A 14,409-nucleotide genomic window follows, 5' to 3' on the forward strand; every position below is an offset into this window, starting at 1 on the left:
AAAGTGGGTAAAACGCCTAATTCTGATGTTTATCTATTTAAAAAAAAAACACAAGATGTTTCGAATAGAACTGAAAGTTAATCTTAAAATAGACTATATAATGAACATATTACATAGTTTTTTAATAGAAATTAAGGTTGGGATATTTTTATTATCGCCGTCAAACTTGCCAACTGCACTAAATGGACGCGAACAGGCGAAATGACCCTACTGATGCAAAGAGTCTGAAAGTATGATGAACACGACCGACATTTCAAATATAAATTGTCTTCGATAGTTGATTGACACGCAGAACAGAGCATTTTCGTTAATTATATCGGCATTCGGCGTCGTAAGTTTCATAAGACAATAATATTATGGATGATTTTAGTTTTATTTAAAAACTAATAAATTCTATTTTTAACTCACTTGTTAACAAACAATGCAGGACGAAACGAAGAGTGCAGGTGCGACAAGGATGAATTATTTCACCACGCAGCCCGTCTCTTTTACTCGAGGTGAAGAGGAGCTTACCTCAGCAAGCGTTCGCGTCGCATGCAACAACTCGGAGTTTTTTTTCCAAAATTGTACTTGCTGCACGTTACGATATTTTTGTACTTATAACTAGTTACACACTAAGGTTAATTATGCGTGAAAAAATTAGCAAAATTTTAGAGAATAATTGAAACACGTCCGCTCTCGACTAGATCAGAAAAGACAAAAAAAATATCCTCCATAGTGGTCTCAAATAAGAAAAAATTTCCCGATGGGGGCCGGTACACGCATACTATAATGTGCTGTGGAAATTCCACGCAGAATAGTTCGATAGAGAGAGCCACAATATCTTTTCGAGATTTACAAACTATATCATTCCGTACTAATATTAATGAGCCACCACGAATGGCATTCTCTCTTACGAATGTACTTGACAGTTTAAAGTTTGGGATATAAAATATGTCAAAACTTTTTATCCAATGCTCTGTGAAACAAAATACATGAGTTTTATAACACTCCGAAAATAATTCTATTTCATGATCTTTGCCACCTATATATGCCCTGTATATTTTGATGTATAATATTTAAGTAAGAGGGCATAGATTTTCTCATTTTATTTAGTTTAGGTTTAAAGATTATTTATTCTCATAAAGACAATTACATCACTTACATGAGAACACAATTAAAAAAATTAAAACAATTTACAGATATTCGTTGTCGTACTTTTTTTTTTTTTTTTATACTAGAGGTGGCAAACGAGAGGCTCACCTGATGGAAAATGACTACCACCGCCCATGGACATCTGCAACACCGGGGGGCTTGCAGGTGCGTTGCCGGCCTTTCAGGAAAGAGTACGCTCTTTTCTTGAAGGTTCCTAAGTCGTATCGGTTCGGAAAAACCGCCGGCGAAAGCTGGTTCCACAGAGTGGTTGTGCGAGGCAGAAAGTGTCTTAAAAATCGCGCTGTTGTGGATTTTCGGACATCTAGGTGGTGCGGGTGATATTTGGAATTTTGACGAGATGTCCGAAGGTGAAATTCAGCAGCCGGGATTAATCCGAACAATTCCTCGGAACATTCCCCGTGATAAATTCTGTAGAAGATGCAGAGCGATCCAACATTTCGACGCAAAGCCAAAGGATCAAGCAGATCGGAGAGGGCTTGATCGTCGATAATTCGAGCCGCTCTACGTTGGATATGGTCAAATATTATCCAGTAAATTCATCTAGTGTTTCTACTGATAGAATTTCTCATAAATATATTAGCATAGGGTCTGTCGATATCACACATAAAACAGTTATTGAATATTTAAAAAAGCTTGATGTTAATAAAGGCTATGGACCTGATGGTTTACCTCCTATATTTTTATATTCGTGTCGTCAATTTCTTTCTTATCCAATATTTTTATTGTTTCAGAAGTCTGTGAAAACAGGTGATATGCCTTATTTATGGAAACGTTCTTATGTAGTTCCCATTTTTAAATCTGGAGACAAGCATAATATTCAGAATTATAGACCCATTTCCAAATTGTGTGCAGTAGCAAAATTATTCGAAAAAATTATTTATGATAAAATTTTCCCTCTACTGAGAACTATCCTAATCGATCAGCAGCATGGCTTTGTAAATAAAAAATCTACAGAAACTAATCTCTGCGAATTCGTTAATCGATTGATTACATCCATGAATAGAGGGCACCAGGTAGATGTCGTGTATACTGATTACTCCAAAGCCTTTGACAAGATTTCACATACGCTATTAATAAAAAAAATTGAAGGGGTCGGTATACACGGCGACCTTCTTCGTTGGCTGTCTTCTTATCTCCGCAACCGTAGCCAGGCTGTGACGATAAGGGGTTTTTGTTCGTCGTTTGTACCTGTAACTTCTGGTGTTCCCCAAGGTTCTCACCTCGGACCACTGCTGTTTAATATGTTTATCAATGATATCGACGATATTATAAAACATTCTTCTTTTTTGTTATATGCAGACGATATGAAACTTTTTTGATCGGTCACGTCTTCACTTGACTGCTTATTGTTACAGGAAGATCTTGATCGGCTCTGTATATATTGCAAAGACAACTTTCTTAGTGTAAATGTGTCTAAATGTAGCATTATCACTTTTTCACGAAAATTAAATCCAATCACCTACAATTATTACTTTGATTGTAATTCTTTGAATAGAGTGACTGAGTTGAGGGATCTGGGAATTTATTTAGACAATAAGCTTACTTATAGGTTACATTTAAGCCAAATAACAGCTAAAGCCTATCGTATGCTAGGTTTTGTTCTGAGAGTCAGCAAAGATTTTAAGTGCAACTCAACGTTTGTTCTTTTATAAATACATTACTTATAATACGTTGGTTCGATCTGTTTTGGAATATGGATCTATTGTTTGGAATCCACACTACAATTTATATATTGAGATGTTAGAAAATATTCAAAGAAAATTTATAAAATACCTTAATGTTAAATGTCGTACAACAAATGAAACTTTTACAATTACTCCACTTGCTGATCGTCGAACACTTAGAGATCAATTATTTTTGTTTAAATTAATAAGGAATTACATAGATTCACCCTACCTTCTAAATTGCTTAAGATTCAGGTGTCCTAATATACGAACACGAAATAAGGCTTTGTTTAGTTTGCCCTTATTAAAGTCAAATTATGCACGAAATTCTTTTATATATAGAGTCTGTAATGAATATAACACTAAATTTTCCAGTATTGATATATTTACAGAATCAGTTGCTAACTTCAGGAAATTTGTGCTAGAACCATAAAGCCTAGATCTTTTATTTGTTTTTTTTCAAATTTGCCCTTTTTCATAGGTTTGTTTTTTCTTATTATTATTATATTAGACATTATAATTAATATTGTTCTGCTCTTATTATGTTTTTAGTTATAAGTGGAAACTTTACTGGTATATGTGCTAATTTTTATGCTTTAGCTTTAAGAATGACTTGTACTGTTTGTTTCCCTAATAAAGTAAAAATAAAAATAAAATAAAAAATGGAAGGAGCTGGTACTGGGGAGCACCCGCCCAGAGGTGAGAGCAGTATTCCATGTGAGGCCGAATTTGCGCCTTGTATAGTCTTAGACGATGGGCCGACGTGAAATACTGTCTTGCCTTGCTGAGCACACCGAGCTTTTTTGATGCCAATTTGGCTTTGCCTTCCAATTGACCGCGGAACTGAACGAGGCTCGAAACATCGACGCCAAGTATTCCGATACTAGCTGTGGCGGCTAACGGAATGTTCTCGAATCGTGGAGATACGACAAATGGTGTTTTTTTAGCAGTTAACGCGCAAACTTGCGTCTTTTTGGGGTTGAAATGGACTAGGTTTAGCCGACCCCAGTTCGAGACTTTGTTTAACGAAGACTCGATTTCAGACACAAGTTTGTTCCGGTTTTCTTCGACGTTTTCCCGAGAAATATTAACACGGCCGGTGTATGAGGTGTCTACGGTGCTGTCGTCTGCATAGCAGTGAATGTTACTGATTTGCAACATGTCATTGATATGCAGAAGAAACAGAGTGGGTGAAAGAACGCAGCCTTGTGGAACATCAGCATTGACGAATTTTAAGTCGGAGCATGCACCGTCGACAACGACCTTGATGCTCCGATCTGCCAAAAAACTGGTAATCCAGTTGCATAATTTCCCGGGAAGCCCATAGGAAGGAAGCTTCGAAAGAAGCGCTTTGTGCCACACGCGATCGAAGGCCTTCGCTATGTCCAGACTGGCTGCTAATGCCTCCCCCTTGCTCTCAACTGCTTCCGCCCATTTATGAGTCAGGTAAACTAGAAGATCACCGGCTGAGCGACCCCGACGGAAACCGTACTGGCGGTCGCTAATCAGCTGGTACTCCTCTAGGTACCGCAAGAGCTGGCAGTTAATAATGGACTCCATTACCTTGGAGAACAAGGAGGTGATGGCTATAGGCCTATAATTGGACGGGTCTGAACGGTTGCCCTTTTTAGGGATCGGATGCACCAAAGCAGTCTTCCAGGAGTTCGGGACGACACCGAATGCATAGGGTTGCCGGAAAAGACGCGTTAAGACCGGTGCCAACTCGGGAGCACAAGTCCGTAGCACGATTGGAGGGATGCCATCGGGTCCACTCGACTTATGAATATCCAAGGAAAGAAGTGCTTTACGAACTGCACTTTGCCGGAATGTAACCTCCGGCATCGTGGTATCACACCGCGGGATTGTTGGTGGTGACTTTCCTCGGTCATCTAGAGTCGAGTTCGCCGCGAAGAGAGAGCCTAAAATATCAGCTTTCTCCTCCGCGGTATGGGCCAATGACTCACCGTCTCTGTGCAAAGATGGAAAAGAGGGCTGACAAAAATTCCCTAAGACAGCCTTAGCAAGAGACCAGAACGCACGTGTTCCTGAAGGGAGGCGCACCAGTCTCTCGCCAATTCTGCCAATGTACTCCGTCTTCGCCCTAGCAATCACGTTTTTGAAGGACCTAGAGGCAGAGTTATATTCCTTTCTGAATGCGCTGGTGTTTACATCACGAGACGCAGATGCGTTAGCCCAGTCTTGGTAGCGTTCCCATTTTCGGCGTGAAGCCGAAAACTTACATTTTCCACTGTAGAAAATAACATACAAATCATGAAATCATCAAACACAACTACGATTCTACATACTTAGACTGATATTTTTGTAATAATGTATTGGGACAGTCGCTTTTTGAATATATCGAACGAGTATATTTTGAATGTCGGAGGGTATATTGTTATAAAGACGCGCACCGTCATATGTTATTGCAGTTTGACCAAACCACAAATTCGGCCTCACATGGAATACTGCTCTCACCTCTGGGCGGGTGCTCCCCAGTACCAGCTCCTTCCATTTGACCGTATCCAACGTAGAGCGGCTCGAATTATCGACGATCAAGCCCTTTCCGATCTGCTTGATCCTTTGGCTTTGCGTAGAGATGTTGGATCGCTCTGCATCTTCTACAGAATTTATCACGGGGAATGTTCCGAGGAATTGTTCGGATTAATCCCGGCTGCTGAATTTCACCTTCGGACATCTCGTCAAAATTCCAAATATCACCCGCACCACCTAGATGTCCGAAAATCCACAACAGCGAGATTTTTAAGACATTTTCTGCCTCGCACAACCACTCTCTGGAACCAGCTTTCGCCGACGGTTTTTCCGAACCGATACGACTTGGGAACCTCCAAGAAAAGAGCGTACTTTTTCCTGAAAGGCCGGCAACGCACCTGCAAGCCCCCCGGTGTTGCAGATGTCCATGGGCGGTGGTAGTCACTTTCCATCAGGTGAGCCTTCTGCTCGTTTGCCACCTATGACATAAAAAAAAAAAAAAACATTCGGTATATGAGGCCCGAATCCATTGAAAAGGCTCTGGAATTTGTACAGGAAGGAATCAATGTCATGTACCTACAGCGTGGAAGCAGTAATAACGATAGAAAAAACTTTAATTTGCATGCCAATAATTCACATAAAGTACCTGTGTCTATGCCATTTATCTTGCATAACCCCAATGTGTTAGTATTGCCAACTACAAACTGGCAGAAGCCGTTGCCCTTCCAAACACCAATGCAGCCTTGGAAGCCTAACATCTAGAATGGTGTACCTCAACGGCCTGCTTACCAGTAAGTCACCCCCAACAGCGCGGTCTCGCACGCAGCAGATGTTCCGCGCACCACTACACAATTATAATGCGCAGTATTATATAATAGTAGTTTTAGGATACAAGGTAGACCACCCCAGTCTCAACAAAACCTGGGACATAAACCTATGAGTGGCGTTAGCCATTACGTAGCTAAGCCTTTTCCACCCGCAATTAGAGGATATGATTGGACAAAGTTTGGCAATCCACCTCCTTCTAACTACTTCAAATCTAGGGAAATTAATTATAATGAGACATATGACTATAATGACCAAAATCCTGACTTAGATTATTACTATGACCCCAATGAGTACTATTCATCATCATCCCACGACTATGACTATGACTATTATTATAACACAAATATTCCAGACTACACTTACGAATCCAGCTCATCACACATAGAACAACCCCCTCTTACAGAAATTGAACCGCAACCATCATCTTTAGGAGAGCAGGATTTTCACAAAGGACGTTCCAATACGGGACAAAAATAGAGTTGAACCTGCAATCTAAAAAGGAGTTGATATATATACAGATCGCGGACTCTCCTCTTAAATTATTGCTAGACACCGGGGCTAATCAATCTTTTTTAAGTCCTGACGTAATTAAGCAATATTTTTCTTGTGTTCCACTTAACTACGACCCGTTTGAGGTAACAAACTCTCGAGTTACCTCGTATCATGAACACTCTATCACAATTCCACAATTTGCAGAATTTAATGAACAAAGGAACGTAAAGTACTTCATTTTTAAATTCCATACCTATTTCGACGGTCTAGTAGGACTAGATTTGTTAGAAAATTGTAAAATAGATCTTAAACATAATATCCTAATGACACAATGAACATTCCATTATTAAAATGCAAATGTCGAACCATCAATTTGCATGAAACTATCCCCGCGCATTCTCAGAAAATAGTTAACGTACCTATGGCTTATCCACTTTGTGACATATACGTGTCTGAACAAATAATGTGTAACTGTATTATTCACGAGTGTATTACGACCGATACGGATAATTCTGGTTTTGTAGAGATAGAGAACCCCACTGACTATGATATCACAATGACTTTTGAACAACCCTTATTGATAGAATGTTATAACATCGATTGCTCCCTTCCAGAACACCCAGTTACACGCACTAATGACGTACTGAACCGACGTAGGATTGATCACTTAAATAGTGAAGAAAAGCTTAATCTACAGGCTCTTCGTTCTTAAATTTGCTGACGTGTTTTACTTAGAGGGTGAACCACTTACATTCACTAATTAAATCAAAAACAATATTAAGACTACTGACGAGATTCCTGTTTATACTAAAAGTTACCGGTATCCATTTATTCATAGATAAGAAGTTAGGGACCAAATTGCAAAAATGCTTGAACAAGGAATAATACGACCATCTGACTCCGCCTGGAGTTCACCTATCAGGGTGGTACCTAAAAAAGCAGATGCTTCGGGTAGACAAAAATGGAGACTAGTAATAGATTTTCGAAAATTGAACGAAAAGACCATAGATGATAAATACCCAATACCAAACATATTTGACGTCTTAGACAAGTTAGGAAGGTGCCAATACTTTTCTACGCTAGACCTGGCATCCGGTTTCTATCATGTTGAAATGAACCCTGACGACATACCCAAGACTGCCTTCAATGTTGAGCATGGGCACTTCGAATTTCTTCGAATGCCTATGGGACTTAAGAACTCTCCTTCTATTTTCCAGAGAGTCATGTATAATGTCCTCAGAGGCTTGCAAAATGAGATTTGCCTTGTCTACTTAGACGATATATTAGTATTTAGCACCTCTCTACAAGAGCATATGATAAACTTAGAAAAAGTCTTTAGCAGGATGCGTGAATCCAATTTTAAAATCCAGATGGATAAATCTGAATTTCTGAAGCTGGAAATCGCATATCTCGGTCATATAATCACTAGAGATGGAATAAAACCTAACCCAGACAAAATATCTGTAATCCAAAAGTACCCCATCCCTAAGACTAGTAAGGAAATTAAACAATTCTTGGGACTGATAGGATATTACAGAAAATTTATCCCAGCCTTCGCGAAAATTACTAAACCGATGACTAAATGTTTGAAAAAAGGCTGAAATTACTCTAGACAATGACTATATTAACTGTTTCGAAAAGTGTAAGACCGTATTGACTAACGATCCAATATTACAATACCCTGACTTCAACAAAGAATTTAATTTGACAACAGACGCATCCAATGTAGCAATAGGCGCTATACTATCACAAGGACCTATAGGTTCCGACAAACCTATTTGTTATGCCTCGCGAACTCTCAATGACAGTGAAATTAACTATGCCCCGATAGAAAAGGAACTATTAGCTATAACTTAATAAACGACCATACTCATAGCGAACGAACCAACATAATGAGTAATAGGAACGAAAATAGGGACCTGAAGTTGAATACTCAATTGAACAACAAGTCTTCATAAAGAACCCTGCTGCTAGCAGACAAAAATTTGCTACCAAGTATACCCACAGTATTTGCTGACTTGCCTATTCATATCTACGTTTCCAAGAAGAAAAGTCCCATAGCCAAATCTAGACTTAAACGAGTGGCTAAGACTAAGAAATTGTTTCAGGACTCGACTGGTACTGACCTTGCAAACTCTTCAGCTGACGTTGGCTCTGGACATAAAACTTGAACACCTAGAAAATGGACCAGGACTTCTCCCTTTTTATCTCGGAAATGCCAATCTCATAATCCACTATCATTCCTTTATCCAATACATAGAACTAAATGAATTCGAAAGTCACCTAGATTCAATTGATTCACAGTTAAACCATTTTAGAACGACTCTGGATAAAGATATTTACGCTCTTCATGAATTACAAATTGATTATATATCTAATAGATTAACTAAAATACGGTCTCAGATTAAAAGTTGGAACCCCATCGAATTAAACGAGGCTTTATTAATGACAATCATCCAGAATAGTCAATGTCTCACATAAATATCCTGTCTGGTACACTAAGACTTTAATAAAAATAATTAATGAAAAATTAAAATATCATAGAAAATGGAAAACTTACTCTAGACTTCAGGATTACGACACATTTTTGCTTCTGAGGGATAGACAGAGAATAGTTGAAATCGACTGTTATAATGCTTACATTGATCGCGCAGAATGCGAAATTAAGCGTAACAGCAAATATTTCTGGTCTTTCTTAAAATCAAAAAAAGGAAGGTCCTAACGATTTACCAAACATTATGGCTCTTGGGGACACAGCGTCATTGTGTCACACAGTGTTTGAACCGGAAGGAGGTTCAGTTTCATTGCCACCGAAGAGTCGATTTTTCGTGGATCTACACTCTATTGAACTCTCAATTCCAATTGTTAAGAATTATCTTAGAAACCTCGATACATGCAAAGGTACCGGCCCCGATGCTTTACTTCCCTGTTTTCTTAAACAATTTCGCAATGCATTAGCGTTACCAATATTTTTATTATTTAACATGTCTCTCCACACCGGATGTTTACCAACTTTATGGAAAAAATCTTACATTGTACCTATTTTAAAATCCGGTAGCAAACATGATATAAAAAATTATAGGCCCATATCCAAACTTTGCTGCATCGCGAAGTTGTTTGAAAAAATAATTTACGACACAATATTCCCTATTATACGTCCTCACTTAATAAATGAGCAACATGGTTTCATCAATAAAAGGTCGACTGAAACAAACTTATGTGAATTTTTGCATCGGGTTTCTAATTCCATGGATCAAGGACATCAGGTGGATGTCGTGTATACCGATTACTGTAAAGCCTTTGATAAAGTGTCTCATAATATACTTATTTACAAACTTGAAAGTTTCGGTATACACGGCGACCTGCTCAGATGGTTGGATTCATATCTTCGCAACCGTACTCAGGCTGTCTCTATTAAAGGTTATTTGTCATCTTTTATACCGATAAGTTCAGGTGTTCCTCAGGGCTCTCACCTCGGTCCTTTACTTTTCAATATATTTATAAATGACATAAATAATGTTTTTGTGTCTTCAGATTTTCTTTTATATGCTAATGACACAAAAATTTTCAAATCTATTAAATCTTTAGATGATTGTCATGCTCTACAATCTGACTTAAACAAGTTAGAGACATACTGCAAATTAAATTCTCTTCATCTTAACAAAAACAAATGTGCTATAATTTATTTTTCTCGTAAGCGTAAAACTTTGCTTTATAAATATACTGTCAATAATAACGACATATCAAGGAAGAACGAGGTGAGAGACTTAGGCGTGACACTGGATAGCAAGCTCTCTTTTGGTTCTCATATTAGAAGTATTTCAACAAAAGCCTATCGCTTGCTAGGTTTCATCATGAGAACAGGATCTGAATTTAAAAAAACTTCTACTATTAACCTGCTTTATAACGCGTACGTCCGTTCTATACTCGAGTATGCATCTACGGTATGGAATCCTCAGTACAATATTCATATTAATGAAATTGAGAAGATCCAAAACAAATTTTTAAAATATTTGTCTTTTAAATCTAGCGATTCTACCCATGAACATTTATTAGCTCTTTCAAAACGCCGATCTATGAGAGACCAAGTTTTCTTATATAAAATTATTAATAATATTGTTGACTCCCCTTTTCTACTTAGCAAGTTGTCTCTGAACTGCCCACGATCCAACGCTCGTCAACCGTTATGTTTTTATACTCCCACTTGTCATTCATCACATAATGCTAACTGTTTTCTAATCAGAGCTTGTCGCGAATATAATAAGCATTTTGGGAACATTGATATATTTCATTTGTCTTTGATTAAATTTAAAGATAATATTTGTAACAATCTTAAATTAACTTAATTATATACTTTTAATATTGTCCAATAATTTTTCTCTAATTGTGTTAAAATATTTGAGTGCATTTTATGTTTTATCAATCGGTGGAAACTTCGCTGGATAATGTGATATTGAAATTGTATTATGTAATCAGATTATATTTTATATCTGTTTGTTTCCCAAATATTAAATAAATAAATAAAAATTACTAACATTATCTAAAACGGGATATTTACCATGTTTTTTATTTTTATTTGGTGGAGCTCGATATTTCGACATTATCTACGAATGTCTTGTTCTCGTGAAGACATTCGTAGATAATGTCGAAATATCGAGCTCCACCAAATAAAAATATAAAACATGGTAAATATCCCGTTTTAGATAATGTTAGTAATAAAAATAACCATGTTAATTTAAAATCTTATATAAATAAAAATTAGCGCTAAAAGCACATAGACTAGCTCACATACATAAAAAATACATAAAAAAGCTTTTGACAGGGTGCCCCATTCTTGGTTAATTAGAGTTCTGCAAATTTATAAAGTAAACCCTACAATAATAACATTCCTGGAAGATGCCATGACCAAATAGAAAGCAACCTTATCTCTTTCCAACGGAACTTCCGAAATTATCACAGATGAACTTCATATTTGTAATGGCATTTTTCAGGGCGATTCACTGAGCCCCCTATGGTTCTGCCTTGCACTCAACCCACTTTCGCATTTACTTAACCAAGTTAACGGATACAACCTATCTAACAGTACAGCAATAACACATCTAATGTATATGGATGACATCAAGTTATATGGTACATCGGAAAAAGATATGGAAGACCTACTAACTATAACAGCTAACTTCAGTAAAGACATTCACATGACGTTTGGATTAGATAAATGCAAAACCTTACACATACGCAATGGAAACATATTAACAGGAGATTATAATATAAATAACACAATAAATATTACAGCTATGGACATAAACCACACATATAAGTATCTAGGCATACAACAAAATAAATATATAAAACATACACAAATTAAAAAAGAACTTACATCAGAATATCTAAGAAGAGTAAATATAATATGTAGACAAAAACTTAATTCTAGAAATTTGTTTAAGGCTCTTAATACTTACGCAGTTCCTATACTGACGTACCCATTTGCTATAATTAAATGGACCAATACAGATATATCTCACTTACAAATTAAAACAAGAACCTCATTAACTAAACACAAATACCTGCATCCAAAATCTGCTATTGAAAGAATGACCATTAAAAAAGAGAAAGGGGGAAGAGGGTTAGTTGATCTAAAAATATTGTTGGAAAGCCAAATAAACAACATGAGAATTTTTTTCTATAACAAAACTGAGAGTTCAATACACAAAGCCGTGGTAGAGATTGACGACAAAATGACACCATTAAATTTAAAACAAACTCACGTCACTTATAAGTTACAGAACATTAGCGAAAAGGAGAAACTAGATTCATGGCGACAGAAACAACTACATGGCAGGCATATTAAAGACTTAGAACAACAGCATATTGATTCTGTAGCTTCAAACAAATGGCTAAAATTAGGTTACCTATTCCCTGAAACAGAAGGATTATTGATTTCAATACAAGATCAAGTCATCAATACTAAAAATTACAGGAAACACATAATTAAAGATCCAAGCTCTCTAGACGACCGATGTAGAAAATGCCACAAAAATCCAGAAACCATTCAACACATAATAAATGCATGCCCACTTTTAACACAGAACGATTACACACACCGACATAACCAAATCGCACATTATGTGCATCAAAAACTTGCCATTAAATATAAACTGTTACCGCCAAAAGTAGAACCATACTACCAGTACACACCCAAAGCCGTTCTGGAGAGTCCCAGTTACAGGATGTACTTTGACCGAGCTATACTAACAAACAAAACGATTTATTGTAATAGACCAGACATCACCGTAGTTGATAAAGCTAACAAAACTGCATATTTAATAGACATAGCCGTGCCTAATACCCATAATATAAAACAAACAATTGCAGATAAAATACATAAATACTCTGAACTTAAAGAAGAGATACTTAGAATATGGAATTTGGACAAAGTGTATATCGTTCCACTGGTACTCTCCAGGACGGGAGTAATCCCAAATCATCTACACCATAGTATTAAATTACTACAACTCCCAGAAAATGCATATATCACCATGCAAAAAGCTGCCATCCTAAATACATGCCGTATTGTACGTTTTTACGTTTTTATTTTTTTTATTTATTTACCGTATTTACGTTCTTCAGGATGAACCTACATAAAACATAAATAAGATCATTTACTTGGCCATGCCCGTAAATGGTTTACAAAAATACCAGCTCTCGGCTGAGAAAAACACATATCGTAAATAATAATAATAATAATAAGCCCCCCAAAATCCAACCTTACGTCCGAGTCGAACACCAGACCACGTGGGGGGCGGACACGCATACATCTGAAACTTATGCGGCAAACAAGGCTATGGTAACCCATCAAACATGGAGCAACATTCAGAGAGATTACGTATAGGGCCGCTACCCGGGGGTCGCCGAGGCACACCTGGAGCCAGTGCTGGGTGTTACAGCATGCGATCCACTGGCGGTGGGGGACTGAGCAGGCGGGTTCCCCCCGAAAAATTATCTACAGCCGACAATAGTTTACCCGTTATTAGTGCTAGTCAAAATTCTGCTGTTAGTTTTAACAGGCTAACTGAGGATGTTTCGCAGGGAGCCGCTAGCTCACATCCTGCGACCACCAAGGCTGGTAAACCCAGAGTACGCATGAAGTGGGACAAAGAAGTTAACTTGTTTATTATGCGTACTTATCTTTATATTACAAAATTAGAAACTGATAAAGTTATGTACCCTAAACGGCTATTCGACAAGTTTAAAACACAATATCCGGATTGGAATGTAAGTCAACAACGTATCGCAGATCAAAGAAGAGTAATAATTAGAAATAAATTAATAAGTGAAAATGAAATAGCACATCTTAAATCAGAAATTGCTGAACAATTAAGAAGGGAAGCGGATTTAAAAAATCAAACAGATACATCGTTGCATTCACCCCATTTACAATCACAACCGTTAATTCAGACACAATATAGTTACTAGCCCTACAACTTACAATATTACACAATCTGATGCTTCTACACAGACAAATTTAACATCCCTAGTTCACGATACAGAAGTACAATATACTCAATCTACAACCTTAGAAAACCCACAACAAGAAAACATTGAAGAATTAAAGAATCTTTTAGAAACAGCACTAACTAAACTTCAAGGTACTGATCCTAAAACTCGACCAAAATTACCGCGATTAAAAGAGAGTAAGTTACTTCATGGTCTGATTTACACATTCAATACTCATATACTACCTACCTTTTTTTCACTAGACTCCGACCTACTGCATTTACAT

The sequence above is a fragment of the Vanessa tameamea genome, chromosome W (assembly GCF_037043105.1).
Source record: "Vanessa tameamea isolate UH-Manoa-2023 chromosome W, ilVanTame1 primary haplotype, whole genome shotgun sequence".
NCBI classification, from domain to species: Eukaryota; Metazoa; Arthropoda; class Insecta; order Lepidoptera; family Nymphalidae; genus Vanessa; species Vanessa tameamea.